The 17,796-nt window shown below is 37.4% G+C and overlaps 1 long non-coding RNA gene across 1 annotated transcript; it reads right to left on the reverse strand.

Annotated features, from left to right (window-relative positions):
- Window positions 1-14,504: 14,504 nt before the first annotated feature.
- Window positions 14,505-17,458, reverse strand: LOC140167866 (uncharacterized). Its single transcript, XR_011861075.1, has 3 exons — window positions 17,418-17,458; window positions 15,703-15,770; window positions 14,505-14,537 (listed from the first exon to the last, which is right to left on the reverse strand). It is a non-coding gene; the product is annotated as an uncharacterized lncRNA (long non-coding RNA).
- Window positions 17,459-17,796: the final 338 nt, after the last annotated feature.

Raw genomic sequence — 17,796 nt, forward strand, 5'->3', positions numbered from 1 at the left:
CAGTGCTGCGGCATTATGGAATACCAAAGGTTGTGGTCAATGCCATCCAGGTGCTCTACAAAAGACTCCAATAGTGCCGTTATGGTAGATGGCAGTATCTCGAGCCTTTCCAAGTAACAACTGGGGTGCTTCAGGGTGATGTGTTGGCACCATTCTGTTCATTATCCTGGTAGACTACCTTCTGATGAAATCAACTTCTGGAATTGACGCTGGAATTGTTACCTACCCACGTCGGTCAAGCAGGTATCCTGCCAAGATGCTGAATGACCTGGATTTTGCTGATGATATTGCCCTGCTGAATCTTCCATAGCCCGGCCCAGTCACAGCTTACTAGGACTGCAACTGCAGCAGCAGATCTAGGCCTTGTCATCAGCGCACCTAAGACAGAATATATGACTGCAAACTGTAACGCCCAACCAGCACTTGAAGTCTATGGTAGTACCATCAACCATGTCACAGAGTATTGGGGTTCTAAGATGGGCTCTAGTGTTGGAGACCCAAAAAGAAGAAAAGCACTAGCCGGGGTAGCTTTCGGGAAACTGTAACGCCTTTGGAGAAGCCCGTCCCTGCCAAGCGAAACAAAAATCAAGCTGTTTCAGACAACGTGTGTTACTGTCTTTCTGTACAGGTGCGACTCATGGGTAATTACCAAGGACATGGAAAACAAGATCTTGCTACAGAGTCATGTTAAACATCAAGCGTGTGGATCGGATTCCAAATGAAACCATCTACAACCTGACCAACACCACTCCACTGGTTGCCAGAGTCAAGATTCATCAACTCAAATTTCTCGGCCATATACTGCGCCTTGAAGATGGCGAGCCTGTGAAAGAATATGCGCTTTATATTCCACCATATGGGAAGAGGAAACCGGGACGGCCGCGCACACTGTACTTACAGTATGTCCAGCACCTCCTGGGAGATACTGAAGGGATGCTGCAGCCAAACAAATTTGTTTCGCTTGCCCAAGATCGCATTAGTTGGAGAAAGCTTGTAGTCGCCTGCTCCGCAGCCGACTGATGATGATGGTGTGCACACTTATGAATTAAAATAAATACTTTTTATTATTTGTATTTATTTGTTTGTGCATTTTCCTTTGGCATCCGGAAACGTTAAGTCACTTGACGGAATGATTTCACACCTATTCAAAATGTTTAGTGTAATGTTCAAAATTTAATCCACAAAATTGTGAATACTCTCTATCATACCTTGGAGCAACCAACGTTGCGGACAGTACCAAGATAGAGTTCTGGTGGTTCTGTCCCAGGCGTTTGAGAGATTGTTTCTGGAGTCCTCCACCACGGTTGAGGGACGGTTGTTCTGTTCTAACCCAAATGGCTTCTTTAACTCTTCTTACCGCCGTGATTCGCGGTCTAGGACTTTGACGGCCTCGATGTCCACTTCTCCGTGCTTACTGGCTTGTAAATGTGCGTTAACCGCAGATTGCGCGCCAGAATTATTGCTGGAGTGTTCGGTGGTCCACAATGGTGGAGAGCTTTACGCAGGTGATCTTGTTCCGCTTTCTTTTCGGATTCCTTGGTAACAATAGTATCCTCTCTATGAAATAAAGTTTTACCACAACGAGTTACTGGGTAAGAGGATGGTTTGAATAGAACTGCAAATACTGTTCAGTATGGGTCTGTTTTCGATAAACAGATAGTGACAAAGAAATGTCTTCCTCTATGCGGACGAGACAATCACGAAAAGCGAGCATGTTGTCTGATAAGCCTTCTTGGGTGAACTTAATATTGGGGTCGATTTGATTTATGTGGTTGAAAAACCGATCTAGTTCACTGGTTTTGGTTAACACCCAGGTATCATCGACATAACGATACCACTTGGATGAACCGATACCGTCAAACGTCGACAAAGCTACGCGTTCAAAGTTCTCCATAATAAAGGTTGGAAATAATAAGAGAAATTGGGGAATCCATACTGCAACCATGCGATTGTTTGTAGAATTGACCGCCATAGCTAAAATAAGTGTTATTCAGGCATATTTGGAGCAAATCACACAACTGATCGGTCATGCAAGCTTAAATCTTGCCTCAACAATTCGCCTATCGCACGAATCACGGTGGTACGAACGAGGAGTTAAAGAGGCCATTTGGGTTAGAGCCCAGAACACACGTCCCTCAACCGTGGTGGAGGACTCAGAAACAATTTGTCATACGCCTGGGACAGAACCATCAGAACTCGATCTCGCCAAATGACGTCACAAGGTGACGTCATCAGGAATCAAGGTGTTTAACATCACAGCCCAGCTGAAGGTCAGTGGTAATGGAGGCAACGTTGGTTGCTCCAAGGTATGTTGGAAAATCTGGTTGACTAGATTGAATCTATTCTCTAGTCCCAAAATGTTCAACTTTGGTTCACAGATGCCAGGTCATATGTAGACTATGCCGTCTTATTATTAATCATGATGAACGCATTCCGTTGAACTAAAAGTTATGCTGATGTCTATTAAAATTAAAGTGTACAATTATAATTAGTGACAGTAAAAGTAAAGTAAAGGTAGGCTTTTATTTTTGAATGCGACACGACATATCTTGCATAATTATAATGGCTCACTTCAATACTGAACAATTCTGATTTTGGAATCTACGAATTTATTGATCGCGAAATCCCGAGTAAAAAATGTACTTTGGATTTTTTAAGCACTAAGGTGACTGAAAAGATCAGATGTGAAAATCTATCAATTGCACAGAAATTAATACAAATCAGCGTTTTATGCTTCAATATAATAGCCAGTATTTGGCAAAAATGTTTGTCATATGCAAAATCTGCAAGTGGACTACGTTGAAATCTAAGTCATATGCATATCAATCAGATACAATGACAATGAAAAGGTTCATTAATTTTCTTATTATGCGTTTCCTCTGTTTACACATTTATTAAAAAATTTATTACTTGACATTTAATATCGAGGGCTAAAACCTGGAACCACCTGTGTCCATTTGTTCTCTCAATTACATGTTACTCATTGCGGCAACAAATGGACGGTTAATTATGCCCTCCATAATAAATGCAAGTGACTTTGAGGTATAAAGCATGGTCACTTAAATAGTTAATTAGATGCATATATCCCAAAGTTCTGTGTTTGCTGGGTTCAAACATTTTAACATAATGTTATTTAAGTATTGACACAATATTTGGCAAAAATGTTTGTAAAAATAGCTTACAATAACATTTTGCCTTAATATTGTAAGTAAGTGGACAAAGGCATGAGGCTCATTCGAGAAGCCTTAGAAATTAGAACGAATGAAAATACCACCATTAACAGGATGGATGGCAAAAAGATGAGCCGTATATGGAACAGCCTCAGCTACCATGATAAATCATAATTCCTGATTGACAGTTATCACTCTATTGGCATATTGACAGATAGGAGTGACATGTCATCATTGATTGACAGACAGGAAGTTCTTTTATAGTCTCAATAGTCTTATCTTAAGACACAACAGGAAGTAGGTTCCTTTTCATCATTTGTTCTTTGAATCATAATATATTATGACATAACAAGAATTGCTTTGTTTGTTCACAACAGTAGACTTCTCTATAGGCCAATCATATGACAGTATCTTATTTTTACCTGTATATAAGACTTGCTTTTTCAATTCTGTCTTTAGTCCTGATGAAGTCAGAGCCACATCTGACGATAGCTTGGCCAATTTCACACAGTGACTAGCTGCACCAGTACTGTAGTTTTCACACATTGACCGGCTGCACCGGTAATGTGATATCCGACGGCGCACCCGAATAAAAATCAATTCTTAATATTGTAGTTTGCCAAAGCTTTGTTCACAGTTACTATCGACATGTTGTCTGATCAAAATTAACTATGAAATAAACCCAGAATATTATGATTTGTTTCAGTTACTTATATGTGAGAATTTTTTTCTTCTTGAAATGAATGGTCATTATTCAAAGTGTAGTTATGATAAGTATAATTTTCTATAATCAATCATTTGTGTCTATTATGTAGAATGTAACCAAATTTACACCGATCAAAAAGGGATCCTGACGAGCCCAAACTACCCCGACAAGTACCCAGCGAATGCCAGATGTCAAACTATCATTGATGTACCTCCCGGTAATAAAATCCAATTGAATTTTCGTGGATTTCGATTGGAAGATGGAGAATCAGATGATGACTGTCAGAATGATAGTTTAGAGGTAAATGGATCATGTGTCCAACTTAAAATCGGAATATTTTGGAGAAAGCCGCGAAAATTACTGACAATTTCAAGATATTAAATTCATAAAACAATAAGCGGATTATAATGTTAAACGATGAGGGTTTTTTTTTTCATCCAAGATTATCTTGTGTGTGATGGATTACATTAGGTTGTCCATGAATATTGTATACGTTTATTTACGTTGCCATTGCAGGTCGTTGATTACATAGCAGCCGACGGACCTTAGACCAAGAGCTATTGTGGCTGGCAGAAACAAATGATATGGGACTCAGGGAGCAATATCGTTCAACTCAATTTCGTTACCAATTCTAAAATGCAGTACAAGGGTTATAAAATTAAGTACAAGATGATTATAAAATATTTCGAGCCGCTTTGTAAACGCAATTTCGCATCACCTTTTTTCCTCTTTGTCGCAATTATAAGGGATGCATATTATAGTTAATTATGATTAGAGCTTGTTTTAATTTGGTATAGTCGTGAGCATAGTGTAGCAGATGATAGTTAAAAGGGCATTTCGTGATCCACAGCCTCATCCCCCCCCCCACTTTTCTCAAAAAAAGTTCACTGGAAACCTCTGGCTACATAATGTTTATGTACAAAATATTTCTTGCAGATTAATTCGTTTAGCAAAGATATCGTGAAATTTGAATTTCGTTCTGGTGCACCAGAACGAAATTACAACACATTGTCTATGGAGCAGTGTAATACACATAATCATGCATAACTCGCGAACGCAAAATCGGAATCAACTGAAATTTTGGGAATAGGTTTTTTCGTGGATATCTAATGAAAAATGACATAAATAGAGGATGCTAGGATCACGAAATACTCCTTTAAGTCTTAAAATTTCCTAAAAAATATTCAGGTTGAATTTTCCTTAAAACTAATTCATCTCCATTATCATGATTATCATAATTATACCTCACTACTGGAAGCACATACAGTTTTCCATGAAACCGCAAAGGTCATACATTTAATATTGTTCCGATCGGGCTGGAAAATGAGGTGGATATTTAGTGGATATATAAGATATATTTTGAAAAGATTAGGGCCTATTTTGTGATACATTATACTATTTATACAAGTGATTCTATATTCCTAGAGTCAGCAGGTTTCCAAAAATGTATACTCTTACTATTCTAGGGTGATTGGCTCACAAGATGAAAAAAATGTATATGCAATGAAATTGCGCAACTTCACACTTCAAATTACTGAGTCTTGCATAACGACAAACAGCATGGTCACGTGACGTGCATTTTCCCAGATCTCGGAGGTTTGTAATTTCGCTGCCATGGTGAATCATCACAATCAGATCGCATCAACTAGGCTGGTTATCCCGAACCTGTCACAAACCTATCCACACGTAGATGGTAACATCCACCAATTATCTGTGCAGCTCCCCAAATTCCATTTCATGGGTGAAGGAAGTTTTTGATAACCAAACAACTAATAACTGATTTTTGAAAGCAGGAGGAAACGGTTTGCTAACAAAAATTAACAAAATTACAAATGATATAGTGAAAAAGTGTGATTCTGCATAGACTTTATACAGTCCCTCCCCCTAATCCTCCTCCCCCTAATCCTCAACCACCCTTGGCACATTTCATTTAAAATGTCATAAAAAAATAATGAAAGATGATTTGAAAACAGCACTTTACATGAGTAATAAAGAATAAATTAGGTTAAATTTAAGGCCTTAATGAGTCTTCTGGGTGAAGAAATACTCAGGAGACAATGTTTTGTAATTCATACTGCACGTCAAAATGTAACAAAACCACCTTTTTGGATACCCCAGTATATTTTGCAGGACCATAGACCCACACGACGTGCCTTAAGGCCCGGTCACACTGTGACGGACGATAAGCAACGAAAGGTGACGAACGTGAAAATCACAAAATGTTGACCGCAAAGCGACGACAAAAAGAGGAAAAACAAGATTCGCTGACGAGTGGGAACAACCTTCAGCGACAACACGACGGCAAGGGACGAAAGGCTGCGGCAGGAAACGGAGACTTGCGACCAAAACCGGACGTTGTCTGGGCAGCGAGTGACGATGTCTCGACGGAGCCCGACAACAAGCAACGAGGTCGGACGGCTGGCAGCGGATTTGCTTGCGGCAAGGAACGGCAGCTGACGGTGGATTGCGCGATGCGGCGATGATGACATGACTCAGCGGCCGACATCAAAGCCTGCATGTGTGTGTGCGGGTCGTACAGTCCACTTTGGCGTTTCCACTCTTCACAACGTTCTGATCACCCACTCAAAAATATCAATATCAATATGAACAATAATCAAAAATATTAAAATCAAATAAATAATAATCCAAACTATTAATATCTATATCAATAACAATCAAAAATATTAACATCAATATCAATAATAATCAAAAATATTACACATTATCAATAATAATAAAAAAAAATAGTAAAATTAATATCAATTACAATTAGTGTAGCTCTGACTTCCTCAGGACAAAGTACCTAAGAATAAGACATGTAGACTGCCCCTTGTCAACAGAGAACAAAGAGATCTCGCCTATCTGCTAACATACACGTTTTTATGGCTCTGAAAAGAGCCGTTCACCGAAGACTGTCCCTTGTCTACAGAAACAAGTAGACCTCGCCTATCTGCTAAATTTAAAGGTTTGGTGGCTCTGAAAAGAACCGTTCAGTGAAGACTGTCCCTTGTCCTGAAGAAGTCAGAGCTACTCCTGATGAAAGCTTGACAGTTCTAAACTTGTCTGACGGCAACCCGCTAAAAACTCACCAATTGTTATGAATTCCCGTCGTAAAAGCCTATCCCACAATCAATATCAATAATAATCAAAAATATTACACGTATCAATAATAATAAAAAAATAATATCAATATCAATAATAATCAAAAATAGTAAAATCAATGTCAATAATTATCTAAACTATTAATATCTATATCAATAATAATCAAAAATATTAAAATCAATATCAATTATTATAATCAAAGATATTAATATCAACATCAATAATAATAAAAAATATTACACATAATAATAAAAAATATTACACATATTACACATAAAAATATTACACATAATAATCAAAAATATATAAATATCAATAATAATCAAAATATTAAAATCAATATCAATAATAATCCAAACTATTATATCAATATCAATAATAATCAAAAATATTAATATCAATATAATATCAATAATGATCAAAAATACAGACTTGACATTTAGTATGGAATATTTTTCGAAAACTATCAAGACTGGTCTGGAAGGGGCTTTGGATAAACCGTACGGGCTAAATATTAATTGGGGTGTGTCGGGAGATGGTGTAAAATAATTGTTTGATAGAAAATGAGCTTTCCATGAAGTTAACATAATGGTTCTCATAATGTAGCAGAATGTGCCTAAAATGGCTGATTTAGGGAGGCTGAATTTGAGCTTTGTGGGGACACAATTCCGGACTTTATGCAACATTATTCTGTTATTATCAAATTTATAGGGGTTTGAGGTGATATTTCCTAAACTTCGTCAGCAATTGGCATTCATCACAGCTGAAATACACTTGCAATGTATCATTTTTTTGAACAGGGGAGGAGCTTAAAATATGGCTTTTAAAAGTGGTACGTATTCTGAAAGTTTGAATGGCCTCCCTGAGATCAAATGTTATAAAATTAAGGTACAAATTAACTGCACGGATTCTTGGTTGTCTAATGAACTCTCGCTCTTTCTTTGTGTACAGTAAGTTTATAACATTTGGCCCCAGGGGGACATTCAAAATGTCTGAGTGCGTACCACTTTTCAGAGCCATATTTTTAAAGCTCCTCCCACTTTCAAAACTGGTAGATTACAAGTGCATTTCCGTTCTGACGAACACTTATTGGTATTTAGGTTCAGTAAATATCACCTCAAACCTCAATAAATTTGATAATATCAGAATAATGTTACTCAAAATCAGAAATTTTAACCCCCACAAAATTCGAATTCAGTCTACATAAATCCGCCATTTTAGGGTAAATAATAATCAGAAATAGTAATATTTTAGGGTAAATCACTACATCATGAGAATCATAATTTAAACTAATGGAAAGCACATTTTCTGTCAAAAAATTACTTTACACCATCTCCCGACACACCCCAATTAATATTTATCCCGTCCGGTTTACGCAGACTCCGTTCAGACCAGTCTTGGAATTTTGCGAAAAAATATTCCATACTAAATGTCAAGTCTGTATTATCATCAATATCAATAATAATCAAAAATGTTAATATCAGTATCAATAATAATCAAAAATGTTAACATCAATATCAATAATAATCAGAAATATTAATATTTTTGATTATTATCGATATTTCTTTTTATATGAACTTCAAAATTACATCGTGCCGGACAGTCTATTGAAATCGAACAGACGTCAAAAATGTCAAAATCACACAAAAGGTTTTAACCTTTTGTGTGATTTTTGACATTTTTGATTTTAAAATCGTGGACCATCGTTTAAAATCGTAACCCATCGCAGACCACCGTTTCAATGCCGCAGGTACTCGCAAACGACCCGCCATCAACAGTCAACATCCGTCACCCTCCGGACAAAATTCGCAAGTCACTGTCGCACCAAGATCGTTACAATTTCGTTACTTGCCGCAACGTGTCGTCAGGGTTCGAGATGTGACGTCGCTTGCCGTTGTTTTTCGTCAATGGTCGTTGACAGCGACTACCAACGAAATTGTGACGACCTCAAAACGACTAGAGACGGCTTCGCACGGTATGGAAACGGCAAAGAAATTAGGGTTGCGGTCTCCAACGAAAGTTGAACGGAATCACAACTACTTTTTTGTCGTCACAAAATTTTCAACATGTTGAAAATTTGCCGACGAACGCGACGAATAATTTCGGCCGTCTGCGGTCGTTAACGGATTCGTCAGGCCCGGTCACACTATGACGAATAGGGGTGAACGGCAAGCGACTTTAAGCTGCGAATTGCAATTTTGAATTTACCGTCACTCATCGTGGGTTGCCGTTAGTTGTCGCTGACGAGTCCGTTAGCGACCGCAGACGGCCGAAATTATTCGTCGCGTTCGTCGGCAAATTTTCAACATGTTGACAATTTTGTGACGACAAAAAAGTAGTTGTGATTCCGTTCAAATTTCGTTGGAGACCGCAACCCTCATTTCTTTGACGTTTCCATACCGTGCGAAGCCGTCTCTGGTCGTTTTGAGGTCGTCACAATTTCGTTGGTAGTCGTTGTCAACTACCATTGACGAAAAAACAACGGCAAGTGACGTCACATCTCGAACCCTGACGACACGTTGCGGCAAGTAACGATATTGGTGCGACAGTGACTTGCAAATTTTGTCCGGAGAGTGACGGATATTGACTGTTGATGGCGGGTCGTTTGCGAGTACCTGCGGAATTGAAACGGTGGTCTGCGATGGGTTACGATTTTTAAATGATGGTCCACGATTTTAGCCTTTTTGTGCGATTTTTGACATTTTTTGACGTCAGTTCGATTTCAATAGACTGTCCGGCACGATGCAATTTTGAAGTTCATATAAAAAGAAATATCGATAATAATCAAAAATATTAATATTTCTGATTATTATTGATATTGATGTTAACATTTTTGATTATTATTGATACTGATATTAACATTTTTGATTATTATTGATATTGATGATAATACAGACTTGACATTTAGTATGGAATATTTTTTCGCAAAATTCCAAGACTGGTCTGGAAGGGGTCTGCGTAAACCGGACGGGATAAATATTAATTGGGGTGTGTCGGGAGATGGTGTAAAGTAATTTTTTGACAGAAAATGTGCTTTCCATTAGTTTAAATTATGATTCTTATGTTGTAGTGATATACTCTAAAATATTACTATTTCTGATTATTATTGATATTGATATTGATGTTAATATTTTTGATTATTATTGATACTGATATTAACATTTTGATTATTATTGATATTGATGATAATATTTTTGATCATTATTGATATATTGATATTAATATTTTTGATTATTATTGATATTGATATAATAGTTTGGATTATTATTGATATTGATTTTAATATTTTGATTATTATTGATATTGATATTTTTTTATTATTATTATTGATATGTGTAATATTTTTTATTATTATTGATATTGATATTAATATCTTTGATTATAATAATTGATATTGATGTTAATATTTTTGATTATTATTGATATAGATATTAATAGTTTAGATTATTATTGACATTGATTTTACTATTTTTGATTATTATTGATATTTATATAATTTTTATATTATTATTGATATGTGTAATATTTTTTATTATTATTGATATTGATTGTGGGATAGGCTTTTACGACAGGAATTCATAACAATTAGTGGGTTTTTTAGCGGGTTTAGAACTGTCAAGCTTTCGTCAGGAGTAGCTCTGACTTCTTCAGGACAAAGTACATAAGAATGAGACATGTAGACCGCCCTTGCCTACTGATGACTCTGAAAAGAGCCGTTCACTGAAGACTGCCCCTTGTCAACAGAGAACAAGGAGATCTCGCCTATCTGCTAATATACAGGTTTTGGTGGCTCTGAAAAGAGCCGTTCACTGAAGACTGCCCTTGACAAGGGGCAGTCTTCATTGAACGGCTAAGGGGCAGTCTTCATTGAACGGCTCTTTTCAGAGCCACCAAACCTTTAAATTTAGCAGATAGGCGAGGTCTGCTTGTTTCTGTAGACAAGGGGTAGTCTTCGGTGAACGGCTCTTTTCAGAGCCATAAAAACATGTATATTAGCAGATAGGCGAGATCTGCTTGTTCTCTGTTGACAAGGGGCAGTCTTCAGTGAACGGCTCTTTTCAGAGCCATCAGTAGACAAGGGCAGTCTACATGTCTCATTCTTAGGTACTTTGTCCTGAAGAAGTCAGAGCTACACTAATTGTAATTGATATTGATTTTACTATTTTTTATTATTATTGATATGTGTAATATTTTTTATTATTATTGATATTGATGTTAATATTTTTGAGTATTATTGATATAGATATTTTAAATATTTAAAATAGTTTAGATTATTATTTATATTGATTTTAATATTTTTGATTATTGTTCATATTGATATTGATATTTTTGATTATCATTGATATTGATATTTTTGAGTGGATGATCAGAACGTTGTGAAGAGTGGAAACGCCAAAGTGGACTATACGACCCGCACACACACAGGCTTTGATGTCGGCCGCTGAGTCACGTCATCATCGCCGCAATCCACCGTCAGCTGCCGTTCCTTGGCGCAAGCAAATCCGCTGCCAGCCGTCCGACCTCGTTGCTTGTTGTCGGGCTCCGTCGAGACATCGTCACTCGCCGCCCAGGCAACGTCCGGTTTTGGTCGCAAGTCTCTGTTTCCTGCCGCAGCCTTTCGTCCCTTGCCGTCGTGTTGTCGCTGAAGGTCGTTCCCACTCGTCAGTTAATCTTGTTTTTCCTCTTTTTGACGTCGCTTTGCCGTCAACATTTTTTGATTTTCACGTTCGTCCCCTTTCGTTGATTATCGTCCGTCATAGTGTGACCGGGCCTTTACAGAGTTGGGAAATATCTTTCTTTAGCAAACCATATTAGTTACGCTAAAAAATTAATTTCAAAAAAAGCTCGCGGCCGACGTTAAGGGCTATAAAAATCAAAAATCTTACACTAAAAGACTATCCAAGCATTATGTTTTTAACTGACATTTCTGAAGGAAAAAAATATTGCTTTATATTTGACCGAGAAAAAAGTTTCATAGCAAAAGGGTATCTCTGAATTGTGCTGATTTCAACATGTATCGATAGACTTTTAGCGCAACTTTGCATAACAAAAGAAGCTGGTGACTAAAATTCTGCATGTATATAAAATAAGATAAAATAAAATGATGTGATTTATGTTATGAAGATTATTTACTTCTAATTTAAATGGATTGTAACTTAAACTATTATATTATTAAATTATACCTACTTGAAAATACAAGAAAATATTGTAAAGGCCAATAATATACGCACATGTTACATTCTTAACTCATTCGATATTAAAAGTGTATACAAAAGGGCGAAAGGCAGGTGCATCCCAGGGAAAAAATTCTGCTTTTTCCTACCAAAACCATACTTGACATGTATGTTACTATGCATGAAAGAAGTACATTAATTCCAGAGACCACCCCAATTTTTCCCTTAAATCCAAGATGGCGGCCAAAATCCCAAAATTCCACTAAACCTCATGTTTACAGTCTTAGAATGTTATGGAACTATTTCATTTTACTTTAACTTAAATATCGGTTGACATATGCGCACAACAAGAAAATAATTACGTGAATCACTAAATGGACTCACCGTTAACCAAATATGACCCAACTCTATAAGAATACCTGTGAAAAACATGATGAAATGACACAATGATTCGAAAACGGCATTTCGCAAACTGGAACCAGGGTACTTGTATGTTCATTGAACCATGATAACCGAAATAAATCCAGAGGCACACAAAAGTGTACTTGAGTTCAAGAGGGCACAGAAATTCGCAAACGGGTCATTCGATGTTAATTTTAAACAGAACGGATGTACATCCGACCTCTGGGATGTTCTACCATTGGTCATAAAAAAGTCAAATTTCCTATTTTTGTAGAAAACTTCGTGACCTTGAGCTGACTTTAGTCAATAGCAGGTCACTTTACAAAGAACCCTTTTTAAAGGGCAATATCTTAGCAACTAAAATATCTGACCTTCCTCAAGCAAGCAATAAGACTTTTAGCACAAAATGATACATCGGACAGTCTGGAAGACAACTGGAAGAGAGACTTAAAGAACATAAGTCCATTGCCCCAGCAGGACACCATCTACCGTGTACAGCACTGAGAATACCCCCGTCTGGTGCGGAAGGCCATTCAGATCAGAAAACACACTCCAGCGCCCAACCGTGATCAAAAACTTGAGATCCTTTCGTTATATAGTGCCCTAATCCGATCAATAGAAAGGACATCAAAGGTGGAGAGCAGGACATTCAACTACATTAGTTCATCACTGGAGCCCTCCTGATGAGGATGTTGTACATATCGAAATATTGATGTAAATATCTTAATATATTTGTGTTGAATGACAGTTTAAAACTCATTTACTTTTATGTAGCCATTTAATTTAAAAGATACAATACGAAACAATATTTAAAATTTCCCATTTAGAGTGATCTTGCGTGCCCCGGCCCCTTTGCGCAGAAAGATCCCAAATAAAGTGGTTATTTGGCGAAATTGGGGTTTTTGGACAATAATTGTATTACAGTTTAAACTACCATTTGCTTTTTAAATTGGACACACCGTTCAAATTTACTCAGATATAAGATCTTATTTACTCGTGATTCTTTTTTCTTACATTTTACAGTTATATTACATATGACACCACTTGTTTACTTGTTTTTCATAATATGTATGTACATTTATTTCCCTTGACATAATCCACTATATTATTATGTCCACCAGTTTAGAGAACTGAATCATTCGTGTACAAGATGTATAAAGAGGAATGTGCATGTTTGTTCGCCACGAATGGGCACGGCATTTATTAGCGTTGTATCATCAACATTTCTTTCAGAAGTGGATCTGTAAAGAACAATGGGACAAATAAATAAAAAATAATAAATAATACCGAACTAAGTAACGACGGCATTTCTTAAGCGTACTTACAGAAGTACCATATCGCTTTAAATAAAAATATAGCTAGGTATTATTTAGAAGAGGTGAGTCTTTTTAGTCCATTCATAGATAAGGGCGTAGCAAGAACTTCGGGGGCTGATGGACAAGGGGCCGCGTGGGACCTTTTAACATCTGCTTTATCAGCCCTATCCCTAACCCACTTCATTTTCGCTTTTGCTCGGGGTCCCTAAACCCCACGGGCTTCTGGACTTCGTCCACCCTGTCCACCCCTTGCTATACCCCTGTTGGTAACATTCGCTTAAAATCACAAACTGGAATGAATACCAAAATGGTTTAGAACCTATATCCGAGAGTAACACTTGCATGTCATCTATTTTACTTACATTTCGTCTCTTCGGTCCCCAATAGTAGGATTGCACACCCAATTCATCAGGCTGGTACACTGGGTTATAATACACCACATTGGAAGAACAAGGTGTTATGTCCCCAGCTAACAAAGAAGGCTGAGTAGCAATCCTTAATGGCGGGAGTTGCTGGGTGTGGGTAACTGGAGGGAGAGGTTTTGTTGCCATGGTATATCTTCGTATGGCTAGGCAGCAAAAGCACATAATGAAAATTAGCATAGAGATACCGAAAATGATCCCGATAGAGATCCCTATGATTTCAGCTAAACGAAGTCCTCCATCTGCTGAAGAAACACACATGAAAGTTAACAGTTACGGTAATTTATAGAACGGAAAGAATGACTTATAGAGAGACTATATAATGAGCAAAGTTATTTTTCATCATTTCCCGCCATTTAGGAACACATTCTCAAATGACGATCAGATAAAGATGAAAGCGATATTACTTTCTCTTCTGAATACTCAGTGCATACCACAAACATGGTCGCACTTTCGACCTGTTGGTATGTCTATTTAGGTTAATTTATATAATGGATGGGTCATGGAGCATAGCCCATTTTTGCTTCACTGTACCCATAATTTTCGAAATGTACCGCATACTGCAGTTACTGTCCGTTTTCCTATACACAATACACAGTGCTCTCACCATTGACGCGTGACCTCTACAAATATTGTATGTTAGAAGTATAGGCAGTTGCCTAGTTAACGTCACTGTGTGAAAAATAACCGGCCAATGTTTAAAGTATTCTCTGAAATTCTAGAAAATATAGTTTTGTAACATGTCCTACATTTTTAGCTAATTTAGGTGTTTGGAAGTATTCGCACTTTGGTGTTTTAGTGTATATCATAGGTAATAGGACATTGCCTAGTTAACGTCACTGTGTGAAAAATAACCGGTCAATATTTAAAGTATTCTCTGAAATTCTAGAAAATATAGTTTTGTAACATGTCCTACATTTTTAAGTGTTTGGAATATTTCCAAACCGTGTTAAGTCTGCAACCATTATGCTTCTCATTTTCAAGAATGCTGGTTAACAATAAGCAGACTATTGTCTCATTTCGTAAACAAAAGCTCACACAGTATTGTTACCTTGCGTTTGCTTTATAATCGTTCACCCAACTGAAACTATAATACCAGCTCAGAAACATGTGTAGTGTGGATTTAACCAGAGAAGATCTGATTTAATCAGTTGAGCTGTTTTCGATGAGTGTTATCTTGGTTTAATAGCTTTTAATGGGGTTTAAATTCTACTGTAGACATGACTGCATCATGAAAAGTATTAAAACCTTTTGGAACATGGATAGATCAAAATTGGTCTAGGGATGGGTCCACTTTCAGATTCTCACCGGCACCTCTCTACCCAAACCAAACTTGAATACCACCCCCGGATATTTAACCGGGATGTTAATAGGCCTCGAGTGGAGATTAAATCAAAGTTATAACTTTACCTTCAGCACTCGGGGTTTCTTCAGTAGGAATAATATTGCACATTTCGCCAAGAAATCCATTTGAACACCTAAATCAAACAAATATCGTTATATGCATGCTGTCTTTCATACTGATGTATTCCACAAGTTAATGAAAAATACGGCTGGAAATGTGATTAATTATGGGTTTGTTACTCAGAAGGTCAACATTGCAAATGAGACACATGTAAAAATGACTTAGGCAATTAGCGTAGCAGGCTGATGATATTAGTTAACAGAATCAAATGCATTTATCTTTATCGCAGCTTTAATAAAATTACAATAGTTACAATAGATTTTTCCCTGCTTATATCTTCATAACTAAGGATTATTAGAAAAGATACTAGTAAGCTGCTTCATAATAGGATCTCAAAGATTCTCACGTGCCAGGACGCTTAATTTCTTTCTGCAACCATAATGGGCCGCAATATATCACTAACCGCATAGTCCGAGGCAAGGTTCATTATTGTCGGGGTTAGGGTCTTAGGGTTAGGGTGTTAGGGTTAGGGTTAGGGTTTAGGGTTAGGGTTTAGGGTTAGGGTTAGTGTTAGAGTAAGGGTTAGGGTTAGGGATTAGGGTTAGGGTTAGGATTATATTCGTATTTATTAGTACTAATATACTAGTAATAGTATATTGTGTGTATGCACTTTATTCCGTAATCAATAAGTATCATAAACAAACACCTTTCTGGCACAACGAATCATAGCACAGTCGTGTAGGCATTAGACTATGGATACATAGATTGTTGGTTCGAACCCCAGGTAAACCGTTGTAGAATTTTTAATTCTATCGATTTCTTTTTATTTTATTAAGTAAGAGGAAATAATAATGGTAATAAACTCGTGTTATATCTAGCCTCATAGGCCTATAATTACATGTATGTACTATGTGTTATCGCATTGCGGCCTACTATGGTTGCAGAAAGAAATAACGCTGCCAGGACAGGTTTTTTAACCCCAATAATTATGTTTCTGCACTCTTAGAATGATCATTATTATGTTGGCTTCAAACACCTATACTTGACAACTTTAAGTTGATATATAAACACTACAATACGCCAATTATGGAATGAAGACGACGAAAGTAACGCCATAGGGATTACACGGCGATCGAGGTGGCGTAAGGTTAACTTTGTTTATTCGGGGTGCCCCACCATACGCCACTATTGAATAAAGCCGACTAATTTGATTGATACGGTCGTGTGCAGCATCTTGTTAGCTCCAAAAGCTAAAAACGACCACGTAGCTGAATTTGGCCATGTTCGCTTGTCCACAACTAGCTCCTGCCGACTATCCCAAGCGCCCGTACTAAGGGACCGATCGTTATTTACGGCAGGGGGGGGAATGGGTGTTTTGGATAAAATATCGACAAAAAAATTTCGCGTTCCCCCCTCGCGTCCGCTCAAAATTTTCGCGTTCCCCTTGTTTTCCCAATTTTCTCCATTTAAAATTTAACAATCCCCCCTCCTGGTTCAACTAAAAATTTCAGGTTCCCCCCTCAAGACCACAAAAAATTTTCGTGTTCCCCCCTAAATTTACCCATTCCCCCCCCTGCCATAAATAACGATCGCTCCCTAAGAGCGGTGTATTCAATTGTTAATATGAAAAGGATGAGGTTTCTGTACACGACCCAATTAAATTTTCATAACAGGTGCACGTGTAGCATTATGATGGGCTACATAAGTGAGAACTACTTACAAACAGACACCGGTATTACGAGTCAGGTCCGCTATACAGCTTCCACCGTTATTGCACGTTACACCATCACATACGTCTGCAAAGTAATGATTCTTATTCGGTCAATCCTGAGAGACTGCAATACATCCGAATAACATTGCTATTTAATTTCAACACCAAACATACTAAATGGAAATATTCAGTCATCCACTCCTCATGCTCTTTGGGTTTCTTTGGGAAAAAATCCATGCACTTCCGGAGTAACTTATCCAGGTTACCCTATTTGAAATACACACTCCCTGTGTAGAAGATTAACGTCTTGCAGGGAGTGTATAGATTTCAACTGCTATTGATTATGATTACTATGATTACAGCCAGATATTGCAAACACCTACAAAAT

Source organism: Amphiura filiformis, chromosome 13 (assembly GCF_039555335.1).
Source record: "Amphiura filiformis chromosome 13, Afil_fr2py, whole genome shotgun sequence".
In the NCBI taxonomy this organism is placed as follows: Eukaryota; Metazoa; Echinodermata; class Ophiuroidea; order Amphilepidida; family Amphiuridae; genus Amphiura; species Amphiura filiformis.